This window comes from Dromiciops gliroides, chromosome 6, assembly GCF_019393635.1.
Source record: "Dromiciops gliroides isolate mDroGli1 chromosome 6, mDroGli1.pri, whole genome shotgun sequence".
Lineage (NCBI taxonomy): Eukaryota > Metazoa > Chordata > Mammalia > Microbiotheria > Microbiotheriidae > Dromiciops > Dromiciops gliroides.
This window is the reverse complement of record NC_057866.1, coordinates 257,109,486-257,134,773: the sequence shown is the minus strand read 5'-3', so window position 1 is coordinate 257,134,773 and position 25,288 is coordinate 257,109,486. Positions and strand designations below refer to the sequence as shown.

General features: G+C 39.8%; 1 protein-coding gene and 1 long non-coding RNA gene across 4 annotated transcripts in view; one reads left to right on the top strand and one right to left on the bottom strand.

Annotated features, from left to right (window-relative positions):
• The window catches only part of SHROOM3 (shroom family member 3), a 246,013-nt gene that overhangs the window by 83,284 nt on the left and 137,441 nt on the right, over positions 1-25,288 (top strand). The window lies entirely within an intron of this gene.
• LOC122731654 lies at positions 1,261-5,161 on the bottom strand. Its single transcript, XR_006353612.1, has 3 exons — positions 4,906-5,161; positions 1,988-2,028; positions 1,261-1,294 (listed from the first exon to the last, which is right to left on the bottom strand). It is a non-coding gene; the product is annotated as an uncharacterized LOC122731654 (long non-coding RNA).

Here is a 25,288-nt window from a genome sequence, read left to right as displayed (position 1 = left end):
ATGCTAATAGTTCTCCTTAGAATTGGAGGACTGAGGACTAAGTGAGGCATTTAGTGTCACCTTGGACAGACCTTGTGCTGATTTTAGCCCGGACAGCCTTTTCTGAGGCAAAGTCTGCCTACTTCCATCCAGGGAACTTTCTTTTGAAATCATAAATCCTTATTGTCAGTTCAAAGATTGTAGCGTGTCGGCAGTGGTGGTTACAGATTCTCTGGTTTGGAGGCTGCCTGTTCCAATTGGGTGAATGTAGTTGGTTCAGATTTGAGCCCCTTTATCGTGTAATCTCTGGTGTCTTGTCACCTTCCAGACGATTAAGAGCATTTTTCTTTTAGAGTGGCCCACACCCATAGAGTTATGCATTCTTTTGGAGAAGTACCAGAGGGAAACATCCCTATTTATGCACTTGGCTCGTGTCCTTGAAACGATCTGCACCTGGAACATGCTCTCTGAATGGGTTTTCTGATTCTAATGAGTGTTCTGAAATACAGTCTTGGATTCTTATTGGAGTTGAGTGTGTGTTGTGTCTTAAAGCTGCTGTGTAATTGAATGCCAGCTCTGTAGTGAGGGAAAAGAAAAGAAAAAAGTCTTTCTTGGATGGGAAATTCTCCAACCCAGCCATTTTCCATACCTACCTAGCATGGGATTTGTTAGTAGCCAGCTCCAACTCACAGGTGTTCTCACGTGCGCCAGATCCAGTCTAAAGATGGTGTTCCAGACTTGCTGATACAAGGCTCATAAACTGTCCAGACCTCTTTCAGGGAGGTAATGTGCCCAAAGCCCATGAGCATGGAAAGCGGGGCCTTGGAATTAGAGTGGTAGAGATGGTGAAACTCAATTTTCTCTTCTCAGTAATACTTTGTAGCTAGTACATCATCTCTTTCAAACTAGTCATTGTCCTTTACAAGGATGACCTGAGCTTTTTGTACCATCTATGAGCTTTTTGTTATCATTACCTCATTTGAAAGTTGGGGGAAGGAGAATTAAGGCAAAATCTAGTTAGACTGGGCAGCTAGGTGGTGCAGTGGATAGGGCACCAGCCCTGGATTCAGAAGGACCTGGGTTCGAATCCCACCTCAGACACTTGAGACTTACTAGCTGTGTGACCCTGGGAAAGTCACTTAACCTTCATTGCCCTACCAAAAAAAAAATCTACTTAGACCAAGTCATGGGCAAGAATCTTAAAAGTAAAAAAAAAAGACATTGGAGATCTGAACCCCTACCAAGTCAAAGTCAAGTTAACAAGCATTTAGTAAGTGCCTACCATGTGCTGGGAATTGTTCAAGGAGCTCAAAACCTAATGGGAGAGAGGAAATAACACAACATTCAAACAATTATATACAAAGGATGATAGTTTGGAGATAATAAACAAAGAGAAGAATTAAGAATGATCAGAAAAGTGGCAGCTAGGTGGTGCAGTGGATAAAGCACCTGCCCTGGATTCAGGAGGACCTGAGTTCAAATCTGGCCTCAGGCACTTCTCACTTACTAGCTATGTGACCCTGGGCAAGTCAACCCTCATTGCCCCTCCCCCACCAAAAAGAAAAGAAAAGAAAAGAATGACCAGAAAAGATTTGTTACATAAAATGGGATTTTGACTGGGAGTTGAGGGAAGACAGGGGGCAGACATGGGGAGAATTAGAATCCCAGGCACGGAGGATAGCCAGTGAAAATGCCCATAACAGAGAGATGGAACATCATGTTCTAGGGGACAGGAAGGAGGCCAGTGTCACTGGAACTCAGAGCACATTTTGGGGAGGAGTAAGGTGTAAGAAGACTAGAAAAGTAGAAAGAGGGAGGTTATGAAGGATTTTAAGTGTCAAAAAAGAATAAAAAGCCCTGCTAATTTATAAGTCCAACAAGGACTCACTTATGCTTTCACATAAAAAACCTCTGCTGGGGGGCACCTAGGTGGTGCAGTGGATAAAGCACCAGCCCTGGATTCAGGAGGACCTGAGTTCAAGTCCCACCTCAGACACTTGACACTTACTAGGTGTGTGACCCTGGGCAAGTCACTTCACCTTCATTGCCCTGCAAAAAAAAAAAATGTTTTAATTAAAAAAACAACAATCTACTGGTGGGAACTTGTTACTCTTATGCATGACCCCCACCAACCTCCTGCAGGCAATTCTATATTTGGCTAGGTCTAATTGTTAGAAAATTTCCCCTTTAGAAATAACCCCAAGCTTTCTTAAAAATTCCCCAAAGGCAGGGCAAGAGAGTAAGACCTGAAAAGTGACCCCCAACGCCCTGAATCCATGCAGTTTGATGCTATGTTCACTAGATACAGATATGGTCCATGTGTTGCAGTCACTGGTTACTCTCCCTTTGAGATTGACACACTCAGCCCAATAGATTCCTGTCTCACCCCTCCCAGAACCACCCACTCACAGGAAGGAGAGTTTCCGCAGTTAAGCCAAGTAAACATGCACCTGTGTGCCTAAAGGGAGACAGGATTTGTGTACTTTTTGTAGAGATAGGATCAAGGAAAAGTATGTGGGGAGTAGTGGAAGGTCACACCCTAAGGAGGTCCCAAGACACAAAGTTTGTGACAGCAAGGAAACTCCCCCCAGGACACCTAGATAATCACTGAATAAGTCTGCCTAAGGAAATAGCTGCTTCTAGACTCTTTGGGGTTCTCCAGTCTTGGACACCCTGTGGCTGGACTATACCACATACTTTGTACTCTTAGATTCAAGCAGAACTCGATAGAATCTAGCATTAGAGATTTGTCGTCTATATTCACAATTGGGGGCAGCTAGGTGGAGCAGTGGATAAAGCACTGGCCCTGAATTCAGGAGGACCTGAGTTCAAATCCAACTTCAGACACTCGATACTTACTAGCTGTGTGACCCTAGGCAAGTCACTTAATCTTCATTGCCCCCCCCAAAAAAAAAAACAGACACGGGGTCATTACTGATCCTTAGCCAGTTGGTTTTATCAGGTGGTCAAAGCCTTATATAATGTTATTGGGTTATTTATACTCCATTGCCTGGTTGTTCAAGTAATGACCTACTCAATTATCAGATTGTTTGGGAAAAGTCCTAAACACCTTAACGCTGAAATATATTCACAATTGAAGGAAATGCCAAATTTCACTTAGGGGGTATGAAAATAAAGATTTAATTTTTTACCATCCACATTTACTCTCCCTCCAAATATTTATCAAGAGACCCCCTCCAGTGGGACTCCACGGATACATGATTAAGAGCCCCTGCTAGGGACAGCTAGGTGGTACAGTGGATAGAGCACCCGCCCTGGATTCAGGAGGACCTGAGTTCAAAAAAATCCGGCCTCAGACACTTAACACTTACTAGCTGTGTGACCCTGGGCAAGTCACTTAACCCCAATTGCCTCACAAAAAAAAAGAGCCCCTGCTCTAGCAAAAGCATATTAAGTATAAGAATGAATTTATTGCCATTATTATGATACTGTTTCTGCTGCTACTGTTATCACTTATAGAATATACTTGTGGCATTGACTCCATGCCAAATGCAGAACTGGATTATTGTCTCTGCCCTAAATAAATAGATGGACAGATGTTAAACAAACAGGAGGACAAATGGAAATGTCCTCCAGGGAGGGGTTGATGACAACACAGAGGACAAAGCCTGCCACTGACCATTTTTAAAGCTAAGATCTCAAGCAGATTTAGAACCAGCTTTCTGCTTTTGAGTGCCTATGGAGAGGAAAGCCTAAGACAGCCAGCTATTAAGAGGAGAGAAGATGCCACTACTGTTTTCCTCTAACATCAATCAACATATTTACTGAGCACTCTCATGTTAAGCACAGAGCTGCAAATTCAGGGTGTGAGGAAGAAGGGGGGATTCAAAGGGAGTATAGGAAAGAGAGGATCTTTGTCTTGGAGGAGTTCACCTTCCCAATGAGAAAACAAGGCAAGTGTTCGTGAATACCCTAGTTCTCTGATGGTTCTATGATTTCATCCAAGTGAGTACTCACTCCAACAATGATAACAACAGCAAAGATGGTGGTGGTGGTGATAGCTTGGGGGAAATAATGGCAAAGCACTCCACTATCTTTGCCAAGAAAACCCTCAATGGTATCACAAAGAGTCAGACATGACTGAGACAACTGAACCGCAAATGATAGCTACCTTTTATATAGCATTTTAAGCTTTCCATAGAATTTCACATAAATTACCTCATTTGATCCTCACAACAACTCTGTGGAATAGGTGCCTTTATTGTCCCCACTTTGCAGATGATGAAACTGAGGTGGAGAGGGGCTAAGTGACAGGACAGTTAGGTCATACAGTGGATAAAACACCTGCTCTGGAGTCAGGAAGGCTCATCGTCCTAAGTTCAAATCTGGCCTCAGACACTTAACTGTGTAACCCTAAGCAAGTCATTTGACCCTGTTTGCCTCAGTTTCCTCATCTGTAAAATGAGGTAAAGAAGGAAATGGCAGACCACACCAGCATCTTGACCAAGAAAACCCCCAACCAGGTCACACAGAGTCAGACACGACTGAAACAATTGAACAACTACAACAAATTTAGTTGGGAATGATGGGAATGATCTGAACATTCTACCACTGTATGATTAGTGAACATCGAGGGATCAGGCTTCCTAGGCTGCTCGGAAGAAAGGTGTTATTATTTGCTATTAATGAAATACCTGTCTAGAGCATTTCAGATCAATAATCCCTTGGGGTAACTAGTTGGCTCTGATGATTCTAGCACTTACTGAACTGGCATACACATTCAGAAACAAGCGTTCTTTCACTATTTTATGTAGCCTCTGGCTTAACGGAGTATAAGAACTGTGGGAAGAACCTTAGGGGAGTCAGGGGCTCTGACCCAGCACCTGAAATTCTTAACCCCATGTACAGAAAAAAATATCCTATTCAACATGGACAAAGAAATCATTGTTAACAAAGAAGAAGTACCTGCAGGAGTTTATTCCCATGAATTTCTTCAAGAGGGCTTTGGTGGGCTTCATTTCCTTTCATCATCAGAAGATTTAGGTTGGGTCTCCAGACCAGTCACAGTAACCTTAGAAGAAACATAATAGGAATGGTTTGCTCTAAAAAATTCCCTTTGATTAGAAACTGTGTCCATGTGTTTACAGGCTTTGGGCAGCTCCCCGGACATCTCTGTAGAATTTATTGCTGAGATAACACAATCTGAGGGGGAACATGGAATAATATCCTGCGTGTTCCCGGTATAGCTTTCCAAAAAGCAACGGACTCACTTTTATGTAGGACGGTATGTTCTAAAGTAAGGAAATACAGTGGAAACTGGCCTAATTAGTCCTGCCTCTTAGTTATTGGCTGGGGCACTTTGCAAACTTTAAGTCGCTGTGCAAATCAGTTATGAGTTGAAAAGGAAGAACAAAATCTACATACAGAACAATTTTTCAGTCAAGCAGTGAGCAATTAGTGAATGCCTACTATGTGCTAGGGACAGGCAACATTAAAAACAAACAACTATTCAACATTTTCAATTTTTATTTTATTTTTTCCCAATTATTGAGCATTTATTTGCTTTCCAAGCAACCACAATAAAAAGAAAACTCTTCTAACAAATAGGCATGTGAAGCAACTTCCTTCACTGGCCTTGCTCACACCTATTTGTCTCATTCTGCATTGTGAATCCATCATATCACATTCGAGAGGTGGGTAGCAAGCTTCAGCATTTGTCCTCTGGACTTGTGGTTGGTCATTGCATTGCTCAGAGTTCTAATTTCTTTCCAAGTTGTTTTTCTTTATAATGCTGTTGTTGTCATTGTATAATTTTTTTCCCTGATTCTGCTCCTTTCAGTCTACACCATTTCCATGTGATCTTTCCTTCAACTAACATTTATTAAATGTTATTTATGTGTGAGCTCAGAGAGGCAAAACAGAATGGTATAAGGAGATAGGAAGACCATCTCAGGGTAAGGGAAACCTGGATTCAGGTCTAGCTTGGCTTTGGGCAGGTCACTAGCCCCTGAATTCTCCCATCTTTCTAAAGATGTTTTCTAAACATATTCTAAAACTACAACTTCCATAAGAAGTGGGGACTTTACATTGATTGCTATAGGGAATTTCCTCTCCACCATTAAAAAAAAATAAAAATTGGGGTAGCTAAGTGGCACAGTGGATAGAGCACTGGCCCTGGATTCAGGAGGACCTGAGTTCAAATCCGCCCTCAGACACTTGAAAAAAACATTTTTTTAATTAAAAAAAAATTAACGTGGGCAAAACCCTGCAGTGGACAGCCTAGTGGTCAATAATGCCCATAAGCATCATAGCTGATGGAATTACAAATGCAATTACACGACAATAGACTCTCTGAATTGAAGACTAGACCTACCTGCCTCACTTGTCCTCTCAAGCCCACAACTGACTTTGTAACATGTATGAGGTGGTTTTGCCTTGGTGTTTTTTCCCAAGGTGGTCTTTTCCAGTCCAATCAGTGGGGACTATTTTGAAAGATTGAAATATGGATCAAAGGGCATTGAACCCTCTCTTAACAAACTCAGATGATGCTTGGAAGTAGTTGGGATTTTAAAAAAAGAGCAGAGTAAAAGCAAATCATCTCTGAATCAAATCAGAGAGCTGCTCCTCCCATCCCAGGTGCTAAGAGAAAGCAAAACTTGACTTTGCACTACTATTCTTCAATGAAAAATGGTACAATGAGAGCTATACTTAGCTTGGGTCACAGATATTTTGAAAAGCAATAAGGTATTTTGTATTAAGTCCTTTGAACTCATTGGGAGACAGGTGCTGTGTATCTTTGAGGCATTGTTATTAAAGAATAATCTGTACTTTCCCCAAAAGTGGATTAACTGCCTCAAGGAATTCATTGGATGCAATCAAAGAAAAGAAATAATGTCCAAGGCAAAGAGTCTTAACCCAGGGTCCATGGGGCTCATAGATGGATTTGGGGGTTTCATAAATTTGATTTATCTTTTAAAAACTTGATAGCTGAACTCCTTCAGTATAATTGCTTTACATTGTAATCTGAACTATTTAATGTTATGCATTCAAAGCATGATTATGAGTAATCTACGGGCTTGCTTTGCCAGATTACCAAAGGGTTCTAATACACCCCCCAAAAAAAGGCTAAGATCCTCTGAGATACGAGATTGACATTCTATTGATTCTCCCATCTCACTCTCCCACCTCCCCTGCCCCTCCAATCATTCCCAGGTCAAGCTAGTTTTTGAACCACCTATAACGCCTATGATAATAATCCTCAGGCGATGACCTAGGATTGTCATAATAATAGGTTGGGTCAATAATTCACTGCTTAATGGAGATTATTATAACCATCCAGCAGTCTATGAGAAAGCTTGCAGTTCCTATGTTGGGGAGAGAGCTGGGCTTCCTGCCATACCAGCATATCAATGGGTGGCAGGCTTGCCACGTAGCTGTTAGTTACCTGGGTGGGTGGTTGGCAAGCAGTCACGAAACCTGAGAGGAGGCTGCTGCTGGAGTTTTGTTTGTTTAACTTATAAATGGACTAATTACTGAAGCCAAACAGTTCCCCGCCCTTGGGACAAGGGAAGAAATCTGTCTCTGACAAAGTTGCTGCAACTCCCCCCAGCCCCTGCCCAGGTCAAACTGAAAATACCTGGTGATCTTTCATTTAGTAAGGGGGGATTTTTGTCTTCTCCAGCCCTGGCCTAGTGGGAGCCTAAAACTTTAATGCTGGAATAGAGCAGAATTTAAACTTTCTCATGGCAACATTGTGCCTTTACTGACTTAGCACTAAAATCAGGGCTTATCAATGAGAAGGTGTTTTTTGTTTTTTTAATAAACCTTGGGAATCCATCCATTTTGCTGGGGTGTTGCCTTGAAGATGGCACATGGTTGGGTTTTATAGCTGTCCCCTGAGAAGTATTGCAATCTGACCCTTAACTAGAGAAAGAACACTGCTATTTCTAAGAGGGGATACTTAGCACAAGGCAATAGGCCTTGAGTATAAAAGCAATTAGGACACCCCAAAAAAAGGGCTGGAAAATAACCTTTCCTAGTGCACAAACATTCCAGATGGCCACCTCAGGGCTGTAGGCAGGTTGCAAGGTAGCCTTATTTGTGGTAAATGTCAAGTGTGACCTATAAAATTGGCATTTTATAGGCAATTGCAGCACGGTGAAGTGGGCAGAGTCCAGTTGGAGCCAGGCCTTAGAGAAAAAAAGAGGTCTTGGGTCAACTCTTTCCTCTACACTTAAGAATTATGTGGGGGCAGCTAGGTGGCACAGTAGATAGAGTGCTGTCTCTGGAATCAAAAGAACCTGAGTTCAAATTTCAACTCAGACACTAGCTGTGTGATCCTGGGCAAGTCATTTAACAGCAATTGCCTTAAACATCTGGGGCCATCTCCAGTGATCCTGATCTATATCTTGCCACTGGACCCAGATGGCTCTGGAGGAGAGAGTGACATTGGTGCCCTTGCACAGCCCTCCCTCACTTAAATCCAATTCACTGCAAGTCATGACATCACCCCAATGTCATGGTCCTCTTCGAGAATGAAGGACAAACAACAACAAGAGCTATGTGAACTCAGAAATGGATTTTTTTCACATGGTTGATGATCTGTTTGGTGGAGGAGGAGGTCTCTCAGCAGGACATGAGAAATCATAGGTCTGGAGGAGCTAGGTGGTGCAGTGGGTAGAGCACCGGCTCTGGAGTCAGGAGGACCTGAGTTCAAATCTGAACTCAGATACTTGACCCTTACTAGCTGTGTGACCCTGGGCAAGTCACTTAACCCCCATTGCCTCACTAAAAAAAAAAAAAAAAAAAAAGAGAAATCATAGGTCTGGATTACAAAAAAGGGGAAGGGAAGGAATTTTTTTAATAATAAACATTTTTATTTATAATTTTAGGTTCTAATTTTTATCCCTCTCTCCCTCCCTCCCTGAGGTGCCAAGCAATCAGATATGGGTTATACATGTATGATTATGTAAAACATTACCATATTTGTCATTTTGTACAAGGAAACTTGATTAAAAGAAAAAAATGAAAGAAAGTCTGTTCTATCAATATCAGTTCTTTCTTTGGAGGTGGATCGTGTGTTTCATCAATAGTCCTTTGGGGTTGTCTTGGATCATCATATCGCTGAGAATAGTCAAGTCATTCACGGTTCTTCATCAAACAATATTACTGTCTCTGTGCACAACGTTCTCTTGGTTCTGCTCATGAGTCCTAAGCTTTCTCAGATGATGGGTGCTCTACTGACTAAGTATTAATATTAGGTATGCAATCATTGTGACATTGTTAAGTTTAGGCTGTGTTGGTTTTTAAAAAATGGATTAGCTCCTTTAAAAAAAAAAGGCCATAGATTTTTTTTTTTTTTAGTGAGGCAATTGGGGTTAAGTGACTTGCCCAGGGTCACACAGCTAGTAAGTGTTAAGTGTCTGAAGCTGGATTTGAACTCAGGTACTCCTCAATTCAGGGCTGGTGCTTTATCCACTGTGCCACCTAGCTGCCCCAGCCATGGATTTTTAAAAGCTATCTGCTCAGTCCCTCTTCATTTCACACATGAGGAAACTGAACCCCAGTGAGGCATAAGGTCACATGGCTAGGAAGCAACAGAGCTAAGACGTGGATTCAGGTCCTATCTAGAATAATTTCTATGGCACTAACTCCTTCCTGCATCACTATTATCATATTATACCAGTATAGAAATAGTGTCCCAGAAGCCTTAGTGAAAACTTTAATAGCTTAAACCCTTTATAAGAGACATACAAAACTTCCCTGATTGGACTGAAGAGGGGAGGAGGGATTAGCCACTTCTTCAATAGATCATTCTCTGTAGTTCTGAAATATGTTCTTAGCACCTGCAAGTTAAGCCTGGAGGGGTCAAATTCCCGCTGCTCTTCCACTAAGCCCGGATGGATGCTTTGAATAGGTAACCCTGGCCTTCTGATTGCCATCACAGTGATAGACATGAAAGTAGTCTCAACGAATGCTTGAGGAATGATGGAATAATGTGGACCTTATTCATTAACACTGATATTAAATTACAGGCCATTCAAAGTTGAGTGGGAGATTAAGTTCTATTACCTTTTCATCTCCATCAAGTACGTGGTGACTAAAACCGGGTCTAAGGGAAGCAGGTTGAATCCGGGTAGTGGTAATTGGCTTACTGAGACAGAACATGCCTCCGATGTTACTTCTCTCTGGGATGACGCCTTCCCCTTCTAAACTTCCTGCCCCCTAAATCTGTACTTGAGAGCCCTAATAAAGCCATAGGCAAAAAGGCAGGAAATCTTTTTTTCTTTGAGTGTCACAGACAGTTATTATTATTGATTAGTAGATGTTCAATAAATATGTCATGGATTTAATTTTTTTAAGAGTGTGACAGAGAAGGTCATTTAAGCCTGTTTGGCAACAGTAACATGTTTTGTCATAAGGAAGTTCAGAGTCGGGACATATGACAAGTCTAAGAGCCTGTAAGAATCAACAAGGGATGGAGGTAGCTAGGTGTCGCAGTGGATAAAGCACCAGCCCTGGATTCAGGAGGACCTGAGTTCAAAGCCAGCCTCAGACACTTGACACTTACTAGCTGTTTGACCCTGGGCAAGTCACTTAACTGTTATTGCCCTCCCCAAAAAAACCATCAACAAGTGATGACATGGAGCTCATTCTCCTTACTAATGCCTCTTTTTCCCAAGCCAGAGAGAGCAGGTGATGAAATCAAAATAGAAAGGCTAGGGGCAGCTAGGTGGCACAGTGGATAAAGCACTGGCCCTGGATTCAAGAGGACCTGAGTTCAAATCCAGTCTCAGACACTTAACACTTACTAGCTGTGCGACCCTGGGCAAGTCACTTAACCCCAATTGCCTCACCAAAAAGCAAACAAACAAAACAAAACAAAAAAATTAAAGAGCTACATAAATGTTAAAAAAAAATGGAAAGGCTATATGAGACTTTAAATTATTCCATAAATACATTTGTGTATTTTTCCAACCTTTGTTTTCATTCAATGTCCAGACACACCAATGCTTATTGAAATGGAGCCTATAAAAGAATCATTAAGGCAGCTAGCTGGTACTGGCCCTGGAGACAGTTCAAATCCAGACTCACACACTTATTAGCTGTGTGACCCTGGGCAAGTCATTTAACTTCTGTCTACCTTAGTTTCTTCAACTGTGAAATGAGATGATATTTATAAAGTTCTTAGCCTAATGCCTAGCACACAGTGAGAACATTCTTGTTCCCTTCCCTTCTCAGGCTAGAACAAAGATACCCCTTCCGGGATAGTTTCTTACAGACCCCCACCTCACCCAGTCTTTACCTACATGGAATAGTAAGGATCCCTCTTCCTCCCCCCTCCTCCCTCCTCATCTGTGAAATGGGGATGGTGATAGCATCTGCCTCACAAGATTGCTGTGAACATAGATAATATGTGTACAGTGATTTGCTTAAAGTAGTTTGTAAATTGGGGCAGCTAGGTGGCGCAGTGGATAGAGCGCCAGCCCTTGATTCAGAAGGACCTGAGTTCAAATTCAGCCTCAGACCCTTGACACTTACTAGCTGTGTGACCCTGGGCAAGTCACTTAACCCCAATTGCCTCACCAAAAAAAAAAAAAGTAGTTTGTAAATTATTTACTATCATTCTTTTTCTATTATATCATCACCATTATTATTTTTCTATTATTAGTATTATTACTATTTTGGAGATTGGGTCTCCCTGTCATTCTAGACTGGACATGCTACTGCCACTCACAAGCCTAATCCACTACTGATTCACCCTGGAGCTTTGACCTGTTTGCCCCTCCAGAGGACAGTCTAGTACTAGTACCATACTAGTACCAGACTTAGTGGGGATAGCTATGGGGACAGCTATGTGGTGTAGTGGGTAGAACACTGAGGCTTGGAGACAAAGAAGATCAGAGTCCAAATCTAACTCAGACACTTTTACTAATTGTGTTATCCTGGGCAAGTCATTCAACCTCTGTCTACCTCAGTTTTCTCATCTATAAAGTGGGCATAAAAATAGCACTTTTCTCCCAGGTTGTTTGTGAAGGTCAAATGAGATATTTGTAAAGCTCTTAGCACAGTGCCTGGCATATAGTAGACATTTCATAAATGTTAGTTTCCATCATTATCACCGTCAACCTAGTCCACCACAGCTCAGAGCTCCCAAGCTTATGCAATCCAACAGCATCAGCCTATCTGAAAGCTCAAACTATAGACAATAACCACGTCTGGCTGTTACTATTATAAACACAGATATACTCCCTGCCCTCAAAAATCTTATAATTTAATAGGGCCCTTTTTCTTTTTTAAGGGAAAATTCATTGGTTTGTTCAAATGGTATGATACCTTCAAATTGAAAGAACTCAGAAATATTAAGAATGATATTAATATATAATCTATTATATATTTTATATAAAATATATTGCATTGTTATAATAATTAACAATAATAATAATAACTAGCATTTTCACATCACCTTAAGGGTTACAAAGCATTTTGGAAATATTATTTCATTTTATCCTCACAACTCTGGGAGGTCAGAAACTAAGGCATAGAGATATGCAAGTGACTTGTCTGGGGTCACACAGATAGTAGGCGTCTGAAGTCACATTTGAACTCAGGTCTTCCTGACTCCAGATCTAACACCATATCTGCTGCCCCCACCTAGCTGCCTCATCATCGTATGCATAGAGTGATGTCCATGACACAAGTATTGATCAAGCAAGGATCAAGAAACTAATATGTGTCAGGCGATGTGCTAGGTAGCAGGAAAACAGACAAAATTGAAATCATCTCAGCCCTAAAGAGAGGGAATGTGGTATAGTGTCCGGAGAGCCGGCCTCAGAACCGGGAGGACCTTACTTCGAATCCTGACTCTGACATAAGAGAAGGGGCCAATCTGTGTGGTCGAGGGAGCTTACTCACCTGGAAACTCCCTAAACCAATGAAATCCCAGAGTCACTCCCTATTTGTAACTCTGCCCTTAAAGATGTAGCACCCTATGGGGAGAGAAATGTTTACATGCAATATTTTATATAAATATATATATATATATGTATGTATGTATATTTATATAAATATAACAGAATATACAATAATATATACTGTAATATAGAATACATATAATATAAACATAGACATATACATAAGGCAGCTAGATGGTGCAGGGGATAGTATACTGGGCTTGGACTCAGGAACTCATCTTCTTGAGTTCAGATCTGGCCTCAGACACTAGCTGTGTGACCCTGGGCAAATCACTTAACCCTGTTTGCCTCAGTTTCCTCATCTGTAAACTGAACTGAAGAAGGAAATGACAAACCATACCTGTATCTTTACCAAGAAAACCCCAAATGGGGTCACAAGGAATTGGATGGGACTGAAAAACAACTGAACAAATTAATAGACAGAAAATGTTTGCATATAATTTTTCATAAAATAATTTTGGGGAGGAAGTCCTGTTAACAGGTGGAGGGACCCCCAAAATGCCTCATCTTGCAGGTGGTGTTTAAGTTGAACCTTGAAGGGAACTAAAGGCCTGTAAGAGGCAGGAGGTGAGGAGGGATTACATTCCAGGCATAGGGAGAGGCTATATAAAAGGTCTGAGATGGCGGATGGAATGCTGTATGTGAAGAAGATCAAGACAGCCAGCTTGGCTGGAATGTGGAGGGCATGAAGGGAAGGGACGGCTAATTAGCCTGGTATGATGGCTGGGAGCCAGTTTGGGAAAGGCTGGTCCTAGTGGTAAGGGAGAGTCCTTGAAGTTCATTGAGTAAGAGTGATTCAGTGGTCAGGCTAATGCATTAGAAAAATTGCTTTGGCAAATGTGCGGAGGAGAGATGGGAGAATAGAGAGGACTGAGACAGAGAGATTACATAGATGATGCAAAAAGCATTCCCCAAGGCTCAGCTAGGTAGTACAATAGATAGAGCACTGGCCCCCAGAGTCAGTTTGAGCTGAGTTCAAATCCATCCTCAGACATTTACTAGCTGTGTGACCCTGGGCAAGTCATTTAACTCCAATTGTACACACACACACACACACACACACACACACACACACAGAGCATCCCCCCATGCTGTAAGAAATGATGGGAGGGCAGCTAGGTGGCGCAGTGGATAAAGCACCGGCCCTGGATTCAGGAGGACCTGAGTTCAAATTTGGCCTCAGACACTTGACACTAGCTGTGTGACCCTAGGCAAGTCACTTAACCCTCATTACCCTGAAAAAAAGAAAAAAGAAAGCAGTACTTGAAATAATGATGAGTGGGGCAGCTGGGTGGCGCAGTGCATAAAGCACCGGCCCTGGATTCAGTACTAGCTGTGTAACCCTGAGCAAGTCACTTAACCCCCATTGCCCCACAAAAAAAAAAAAAAAAAAGAAAGAAATGATGATGAGCTAGTTGACTTTAAAAAAAACATGGAAAGAATCGCATGCAATAATGAAAAGTGAAACGAGCAGAACCAAGAGAACATTTGTATACAGTAACAGCAATATTGTTCAAAGAACAACTGTGAATGGGGCAGCTAGATGGTGCAGTTGATAAAATATCAGTCCTGGAGGCAGGAGGACCAGAGTTCAAATCTAGTCTTAGATATTTGGTACTCGCTGTGTGACTCTGGCTAAGCCACTTAACCCTGATTGCCTCACCAAAATAACAAAACAAAAAGAACAACTGTGAACAACCAAAATTTTCTGAGGATTTTAAATACTAAAATCAACTAAAAAGGACCTAGGAAGGAAGATTCTTTCCTCCTCCAGAAAAAGAACTGATCAATAGAAATATGTATAGTATGATTTTACATATATTTACAAATCTGTGTCAAATGGTGGTTTCTCTAGCACAGGGTAGGGAGGGAGGGAGACAGTCTGGAACTTAAAATGTAACACACACACACACCCCCAATGCAATATTTTTTAAATGAATAGACAAGTGGTCAAAAGACATGAACGGTGTAAAAGCAGTGCAAAGTGCCGATGACCACCTGAAAACATGTTCTGATTCACTAAGAGTAAGAGAAATTCAGCTGAGAACAGTGCCAAGATTCCACCTCACATCTTGACAATGATGTGGGGATTTGTATGAACTGATGGAGAAAGATGTAAAAGGAACCCAAAGCACAGTCTAATGGTGAGTGCCCAATAGGTGAAATCGTCAGGAAGGGAAAGCTGAACTCTGAATCAATGAAAACCGTGCGAAGGTCCCTGAGAACTGATGATGGACCATTCCTGTCTCCTGGCAAACCAGAAGGACGCTACTAGGATATTCTTCTATGTCTTCGCTGTGAGCATATGCTTTGACTTGATCGTTTTTCTTTGTCACAAGGATGTATGCCATATCTACTATATTTTTCTATCTCCAAAGTCCTAGACAAAGTATGTGCTTAGATGGACTTTAGCTGAAATAATCAACTATAAATCTGTCGAGTCTTATTTTAGAGTCAATTTTCATGGTAACACAATGACATCCAGTGGTCTGTCATATTAACTAGAGAAGAGACCTATCTCTAGCATTCTGATGCAAAAATCTGTGTGACCCAGAAACAAACAAAAAATGTCCCTGGATCAATGTACATGTGAAAGTAATGTTTGCTCTATTCTGGGCATCCATCCTCCCCAGACTGGATCGTTTGTGTAAACTTCCCAAGAATTTCATAATCCTCTTGGAGGAGGTTTGGGTATATTTAGATATGTCCAAATCGAATTAACATGTATAAAGCACTTTGCAAACATCAAAACACTGTATAAATGCCATCTATTATTAAATTAATTCTATCCAATGCCACCAAAACCTTCCAGTATTTCACTGAGAAGACTCCTCAGACTTCTGGCATAATACTGGAAGTGATCCAGTCTTCTTGGAGTACATTAGACTAGTTTTGGTTGAGTCTGGGGAAGGTCAGTCCTTTTGCTGTTGGTCTAGCCTTGGAGAATGGTGAAACAAATAGAACTGAAATATAGAGTGAGCCTAAGTGGATTCAAACTGTCAGGCTTACCCAGGTTGCAATTCTGCAGAAACCTTGCAATTATGAAAAGGTTCTCCAAAGGGGAAAAATAATAATTATGAGAAAGAATTAACAACTTAGGCAATCTATAAAGCTTATTTGATCCCAGAGGGAAGAAGTAGGAGCAGTGGGTGAAAGTTGCAAAGAGCTGATTTAAGTGTGATGTCAGCCAAAACTTCCTAATGATTACTGTTGGCTAGATGTAGAATTGGTTGCTTCAGGGGGAGGAGTGGACTTTTAGGTGAGAAACCCAATGAATTATCCTCTTGCTGAGTAACTTGTAGGGCTTCTTTTTTCAAGTGTAGGTTGAACTAGACAGTCACTATGGTGCTGTCCAACTCTAAAATTCCATGATTCTGAGAAAGTGTTTTGGCACACAACTTTTCTTCATCTCTGATGAGAGCAAGAAAATGGGTATAAATTGAATATGAGGAAATTAGGATAGACAGAAGAGTTCCCAACAGCCTAGATTTCTCTAAATTGGAATAGATGATGGGTGAGGCATCCCTCTGTAGATCTTTAATGTCAAAATAGATACTCTTAGGGTGTTTGTTTAGCTGTGGCCCTGAAGTTCATAGATAGAAAGATAATGTTTCACTTGTTTGCCATTGCCTTCTCCAGCTTATTTTACAGATGAGGAAACTAAGTCAGACAGGGTTAAGTGACTTGTCCAGGGTCACACAGCTAGTGTTTGAGGTCAAATTTTAACTCAGATCCTCCTAACTTCAGGGCTGCTACTCTATCTACCTTGCCATTTACCTGCCCCCATATACATACATATACTATGCGTGTAGATAGATAGATAGGTAGATAGATAGATAGATAGATAGATAGATAGATAGATAGATAGATAGATAGATAGGTAGGTAGGTAGGTAGGTAGGTAGGTAGGTAGGTAGGTAGGTAGGTAGGTAGGTAGGTAGGTAGATAGATAGATAGATAGATAGATAGATAGATAGATAGATAGATAGATAGATAGATAGATAGATAGGTTGGTAGGTAGGTAGATAGATAGATAGATAGATAGATAGATAGATAGATAGATAGATAGATAGATAGATAGATAGGTAGATAGATAGATAGATAGATAGATAGATAGATAGATAGATAGATAGATAGATAGATAGATAGATAGATAGATAGGTTGGTAGGTAGATAGATAGATAGATAGATAGATAGATAGATAGATAGATAGATAGATAGATAGATAGATAGATGGGTAGGTAGATAGATAGATAGATAGATAGATAGATAGATAGATAGATAGATAGATAGGTAGATAGATAGATAGATAGATAGATAGATAGGTAGATAGATAGATAGATAGATAGATAGATAGATAGATAGATAGATAGATAGATAGATAGATGGAGAGATACATAGATACATGCTATAATTATGTTAAAAAGAACATAATCCTTATAATAGAAGAAATCCTTATATGAATACAATATGCATATCATGAATATTTTAGTATAGAATAGAAGACTTCTCAAAATCTCATTCAACTCTAAAATCTATGGTCAATGGATGCTGAGCAGCTACTAATCTATGAATCTTGGAACAGAAGAGGATAATACACTAAATTCAACTCAAATGCATGAAAGTAAATGTTCATACAATGTCAAATCCAAGAAGATCATTAATTAATTAATTAATTAATTAATCAATTAGATCATTCGATCTAATGGAGCAACTTCAAAATACTTAGCTTAGAGAATTAAAATTCCCCCATTCCAACTGCATTTAGCATGCTGTTTTTGGAAACAGCTAGGGAATTTGTAATCCCCTTTGTACCATGCACATAGAGAACTACATTATTGACAGTGGAAAGGTTATTGAAGTCATTTGAGGATTAAATATAAAGTATGACTTGTTCTACCTCTGTTCTGCAAATTCTTTTCATTTTCCCTTCAGGAGTCAATTGTTTGAGGGGCAGCTAGGTGGTGCAGTGGATAAAGCACCAGCCCTGGATTCAGGGGGACCTGAGTTGAAATTCGACCTCAGACACCTGACACTTACTAGTTGTGTGACCCTAGGCAAGTCACTTAACCCTCATTGCCCAACCAAAAAAAAAAAAGGAGTCAATGGCCCAGTAAGAACATTTAGTATCATTGTTTATTAATTCAAACTTACCTCTTATTTATAATAATAAATTTATTACTTTTTCCCCAATTTTCCTCATTATGGTTATTTTTTAAAACTAGATTGCTTTTCATTGGATACTCAATTATAGAGAATGGAACATACCAGCCTGACATTCTTCCCATATCCTTAGACTTAATTAAGAAGATATAATGAGCTATATACAACTTTGATTCCTATTGGATTTTAAGATTGCATTATTTATAGGCCCTTGTTTTCACAACTCAGGGTGAAAATGTACAGAAATGCACCCCCTGACTTTAGGGTCAGTTGTAACCTAAGGCTGTTTTTACTAATGGTGGAGTCCAGTGTGGTCAAATTTATAACAATAATGAGTAACATCCATTTTGACCACCATCAACAAAACAATATGAACATTTCCTTATACAAAGAACAGAAAATGAGTGAATCTAAAGGTCCACTCAGTAAAATTTCTTTCTTTTCTTGAATGCTCAAAGGAAGTAGTTCCAATGCTGCTTTGTTGGTCAATGTCTCTTTTTGAATTTCCTTCTGCTCTCATGTTTTGATTTTTAAAATTATTCATCTGCTCCTTCTGTTCTTCCTTTTTCAGTATCACTGTCTCAACCCACTTAACAGTCCTCTCCCCTCTCCCAAATTAAATATCGCCAATAAATATTGTCACATAAAACCAATCCATTGACTTTAAATGGAAATGTGTATCTCATTCCACACCTCGAGTTCATCAGCTCTCTTCAGAGCATTGGGAAGCAAGTATGTTTTATCATTAGTCTTCTGGAGTAATGATTGAATATGGCATAGCTTATATAGATCTTAACCCTTTCACCATTGTTTTCCATTACATTTTTGATCAACTTTGCCAATATAAGTGTGGGTAGAAGCTTACAATTATTTTAATCTTAATTTATCTTGTTATTAGTAATTTGGAGCATTTCTTCCTATTGTGATGTTTAAAATCTAAATTGTGGTCACCTTAAATCAGAAGCTTCCGCTCCAGTCTAGCCTAGAGTTCCAGCCTGGTTGGGTTCTTCCTGAAGTCCTCCTCCACGAGCCTGCTTTAATCAGGAACACCCTTTTGCAAACTGTTTGTAGAAGCTTTTTTATACATCTGGAACAGAGGCGGTCCTTACACCCTGCTTCAAGGTGATTGGTTGTCGTCATCCAAATCCATTGTCTTTGAAGGTGTTCTCAAGTTGAGTTCATAGTCTAGTTTCTGAGAATTATACCTTCTTAAGGGATAGCCAGGTGTGATTACAATCCAATTAACTTGATACAATCCAATTAACTTGAAGTAGGCTTAATCAGCAGTCAATCACTCTCACTTGATTCAATCAGTATAGATTAATCTACAGGTGGGTCTTCTAGTATCTGCTAAAATCCCATTATTTTATCACACTATCCTTTGACTATTTACAAATTGGGAAATAGCTATTTTTCTTATACTTGCATAATTTCCCTATATAATTTGTATATCATACCTTAGAGGAATTTACCTATATGAACATTTTCCCCAGTTCATAGTTTCACTTTTAATTCTAATATTTCAAAACAAAAAAAAAAACCTCTAATATTGATTTTGTTTGTGAGGAAAAAAAACCTTTTTGATTCTATGTGCTCAGAATTGTTCATTTTTTCTCCTGTGATTCTCTTTACCCCTTGTTTGGCAACAAAATTTTCTCTTAGACATAATCATTAAGGGTATCTCCTTTCCTATGCCTCTAGTTTATCTATATTTTATACTGAGATCATTCATGCATTAAGAGCCTATGGTGGTAGGGGGCAATAAGTGGCACAGTGGATAAAGCACCAGCCTTGGATTCAGGAAGACCTGAGTTCTCAGAGACTTGACCCTGGCCAAGTTACTTAACCCTCATTGTCCCACACAAAAAAAGAAAGGAAGGAAGGAAGGAAGGAAGGAAGGAAGGAAGGAAGGAAGGAAGGAAGGAAGGAAGGAAGGAAGGAAGGAAGGAAGGAAGGAAGGAAGGAAGGAAGGAAGGAAGGAAGGAAGGAAGGAAGGAAGGAAGGAAGGAAGGAAGGAAGGAAGGAAGGAAGGAAGGAAGGAAGGAAGAAAAAGTACCATGGTGGTACTAGTTCTGAACATAATTTCTGCCACACTACTTCCAAACTTCCCTAGCAAACTTTGTCAAATAGTGAGTCCCAAGTAGTTGGAGTCCTTTGGTATATGAAATCCTGTTACCCTCCTTGATTGCTTCTTAATCTTCTATATCAGATCTTTTTTTTGCTACAGAATCAAATCAACTTTGGGGTTAGCTAGGTGGCACAGTGGATAAAGCACTGGCCCTGGATTCAAGAGGACTTGAGTTCAAATCTGACCTCAAACACTTGACACTTACTAGCTGTGTGACCCTGGGCAAGTCACTTAATCCTCATTGCCCCGCCCCCCCAAAAATAATCAAATCAGCTTTTCCATTTTTTAACCAGTACAAAATTGTTTTGATGATTACTGCTTTATAGTGTAGTTAGAGATCTGGGCACTGCCTTACCCTTCTATTGCCACTTTTTGTCATTATTTTCCTGGAGATTACTGACCTTTTGTTCTTCCAGATGAATTTTGTTTCCCCATTTCCCTGTTGAGATTAATGTATTTCTCTAACATGCTCTGTAACAAGTTCCTCCCCCTTCTTCATTTCTATCTTATTGTATTCCTCCTTCCTTCCCTTTTCTTTCTTCTCTTAAAACTAACAAAGCAGAACCAAACCACATCCAAGCCCTATGTTTATCTCTATTTATTTCCTTTATGACTTTTGAATACATTTGGACTTTGAAAAGACATTTGTCTCTTCTCTCCCTATTAGAATAAAAGCATTCCATCATTTAGCCCCTTCTTTTTGTTCAGATATATTTATTTCCCTAGGTTTCTGTTGACTCCTATGTTTGCATTTCAACATTTTCATTTATTGTTTGTCTTTTTAAGAACCATGCTTAAAAGTCCCCTATTCTATTAGGGATCAATTCTCTCCCTCCCCATAGAATTTTAATCAGTTTTGCAATTCAAGTTATCCTTCATTATAAGCCTTGATCTTTTACCCTTTTTAATACCATGTTTCAAGATTTTCTCTCCTTTATAATAGTTGTGGCATAGGCTTATGTGATTCTGTGGTTTCTTGCTATTTGAATTCTTTCTTTCTGGCTGCTTGCAATATTTTTCTTTGAACAGGAAACTCCGGAGTTTAAGGTTCCTTTTAGGAAATGACCTGTAAATTATTTCTATTTTCACTTTGCACTCAGTTCTAACAGATCTAGGCACTTTTCTTTTGAAAAAACTCACACATGACCTCCATCTCCCATCTCTCTCCCTTTATACTGGCTGTTTCTCATGCCTAGAATGCTTTCCTCTCCTCACCTCTCCCCTAGGATCTCTGAATTCCTTCAAGACTCAGTTCAAATGCCACTTCATTGTTGTTGTTGAGTAGTTTCAATTGTGTCCAACTCGACCCCATTTGAGGTTTTCTTGGCAGACATAATGGAATGGTTTGCTATTTTACAGATGAGAAAACTGAGGCAAGTAGGGTAAAGTGGCTTGCCCAGGGTCATACAGCTAGTAAGTGTCTGAGATCAAACTTGAACTCAGGTCTTCTTGATTTTCTGCCTGATGCTCTATCCATTGCACCACCTATCTGCCACTTTCTCTAGGAGGCCTCTACTGGCCTCATAGCTGCTAGCATCTAAACCTCTGAAGTTAGCTTTCATCTTCTCTGTATGTATCTCATATGCGACTATTTCTTTATATTATCTTCCTCATTAGAATGTAAGCTCTTTGAAAATAGAAACTTTTTTAGCCTTTCATTTTTATCTTATCACAGTGCCTGGCACATAGTAAAGGCCAAATAAATGTTTGTTAATTGATCAGTTGATAATTACTTGAAATATAGTATCTAGGGTTTTTAAAAAATGAATTATGGCCATGATGGAAAAGGCTCTCCAACTCCAGAAAGAAAAAACAAAACTGTGGAATATGGATGCTGATTGAACCATACTATTTCTTTTGTTTTTGGTGCTGTCGTTTTCCTATTTTGAGCTTTTTCCTTATTGCTCTGATTCTTCTCTTATAACATGACTAATGCAGTATTATGTTTAATGTTTATATATATATATATATATATATATATATATATATATATATATATATATATATATATCCTATATCAGATTACCAGCTGTCTAGGGGAGGGGGGGAGGGAGAGGAGGGAGGGAGAAAAATTGGAAATTGGAAATCTTATATAAACAAATGTTGAAAACTATCTCTACATGTAACTGGAAAATAATAAGATACTTTTTTTAAAAATTAATCATGGCTTTGAGGGGCTGGCATCTTGCTTGTTTGTGGGAGGTCACTCTGGCTGTCCTAGGATGGCTCAGCTGTTCCCCTGAGCTTGCTCTGGTCTCCCTGGCATAGCTCCATACAGTTCTCCCTTCCTCCAAAGTTGTTTTCATGGATGGAGGAATTTCCTTCTCTTTCTTGTCCCTGCCCCTTTTCATTGTTCCTTCTGGGGTCTCTGTCATATATTTGCTGGGCTTTGTGCAGGAGAGCTACGTGTCATGTCACCATCATAACCAAAAGTTAGTTATCACGTTCTGAACATGTCTGGAACAAACCTTATGAACATTCATTTATTCTGCCAAACCATGATTTAATGGAAAGGACATGGACTTGGATGCCTAAGACCAGAGTTCCTGGCTGTGTGACCTTTGTCTCACCACTTAACCTTTCTGAGATTCTTTTTCCTTATCTAGAAAAAGGCAGTCACAGTCCTCACAGTACCTGCCTCAAAGGGTTGTTGTGAGGAATGTGCTTGTAGTGAAGCATTATATAAACAAGAGCTGGCGATGGCCGCCATTTCCCTTTCAAAGGCCATCAGAGGTCAACCCAAACACAGAAAACCTTCTCCACCCCTTCTCTACGTGGCAAAGCCAGAGTGAAATCAAAGTCCTAAGGACATGACAACCCCAGCTACCTGTCTGGAGTGCTCACACCCCATGGGCTCCCCAGTCACTTTGAAGGAGGGATTAGTGTAGGTTATTTTAATACCAATAAGGGTCATATCTAACTACCCTGCCCTCTCCTAAGGCAGAATAGTAGCCTCTGGCATTAATAAACACACCAGAGGGACAGCTAGGCGATGCAGTGGATAAATCACCTGCCCTGGATTCAGAAGAACCTGAGTTCAAATCCGGCCTCAGACACTTGGCATTTACTAGCTGTGTGACCCTGGGCAAGTCACTTAACCCTCATTGCTCTGAGAAGAAGAAGAAGAAGAAGAAGAAGAAGAAGAAGAAGAAGAAGAAGAAGAAGAAGAAGAAGAAGAAGAAGAAGAGAGCATGAACTTTACTTACATGATAGTTTTGAATTGGGCTAGCTCTGGTCTTCCCCCTGCCATCTATCTCCTTTGAGGTTTCATCATTGAACATAAAGTTAGACTGATAGCTTTGTTTTTATTTTTTTCCCTTAGCTTGAACCTGTCAAATATTTGAATATTCAAATATTTCCAAATTCCATATTCCAAATACTTCAAATATTTCAGTTTTCAATATTTTGAATTTCAATTTGAATTGAATTCAAAATTTCCACTTCAATATTTCAAATATTTGAAAAGCAAATATTTTTGTTATCATTGTCCTTATTTTAATGATTATATTTCCCTCTGAAGAACTAAGAAATTTTAATCAATAGATTTTACCTTGAGTTACATAGAAGCAATCATCACTTCCTGCCTCCTCCCCACCCACCACCCACCCCCCAAAACTATAAAGTCCTGTTCTCTACTTTATGATGCATTCACCTTGGGGGTAAGCCAAGTAACAGAGATGTCAATTTGTGAATTTATAGAGTGTCTATGAATTCTGGCAAAATCCTGGCATATTTCTCGATTTATTCTAATTTGGTTTTCTCTACAAATTTTAAGTATTTTTTGTTTAAGGCCTGTGGTTGTTATGGTCATCTTGTGTTAGCGTTGTGTTAGCTCACAATCAGAGCTTGGTGGCTGAATCTGGTTTTATAGTCAGTAATACACAGCATGGACAGATTACCAAGTTTTGTGTAAGGTGAAATAGAATTGAAGCAAAGACAAATGTAATAAATCATTTTCTAAAGAAATCAATCACCCTCCAACCTTAACAGAATTGTCCATTCAGATACCATTTTCCACTAGACAATAAAGAATTCCAGGAACCTGGGTTCAGGATGCTGCTGAATGTTTGACTAGCATTCAAAACCATAGCAATGGGGCAGCGAGGACTGTGTAGATAGAAAACTGAATGATAGAAACAATATTACTAATGGGCTTTTGTTTAAGGAAAGAAACAAAAGACATCAGTTTTCAAGTAACATATAATCTACAGGAAAAGGATGTACAAAAAGTCCTCAAGTTGCAATTGTTATCTTGGAAGTATTGTTGTAAAGCAAAAAGAGAATGTATTAATTAATTCCGGTGGTGGCTAGGATAGAACACTGGAGAACCTAAATTCTAATCCCAATTCAGACACTTATCATCCCTCATCTGTAAAATGGAATTTAAAATAGCACCAATCAGGGGCAGCTAGGTGTCGCAGTAGATAAAGCACCGACCCTGGATTCAGGAGTACCTGAGTTCAAATCCAGCCTTGGACACTTGACACTTACTAGATGCATGACCCTGGGCAAGTCACTTAACCCTCATTGCCCCACAAAAAAAAAGAAAAGAAAAGAAAAGAAAAATAGCACCAGTCTCCCAGGGTTGTTGTGAGAATCAAGTGAGATCATATTTGTAGAGTGTTTTTGTAAGGCCCAATATGAATACTACCTGTTGTTGTTTTTATTACTTCTTATTTATATCTACTCAAATTTTACAACTTCCAAATTTTCAGCCTTGCCCATATATGTGAAAAAATGGTTTCAATGGATGTGATTTTGATGGAAGTTTACATTTTCACATAGAAAACAGTGGAGAGACAGCATTTTTAATTCAGGAAGACCAGAATTCAAATCCTACTTCTGACACTTGCTCATTTAGCTATAAGACCGTGGACAAGTCACTTGACCCCTTGCCCCACCCCAGACAAATCTCCAAGGCAAAAAGTTTTAGATGAGTTGTTGACATATATTGGTAAAAAAGAGTTTTCGGGGAGGCTAGGTGGTACAGCGGATAAAGCACCAGCCCTGGATTCAGGAGTTCCTGAGTTCAAATCCGGCCTCAGACACTTGACACTTACTGGCTGTATGACCCTGGGCAAGTC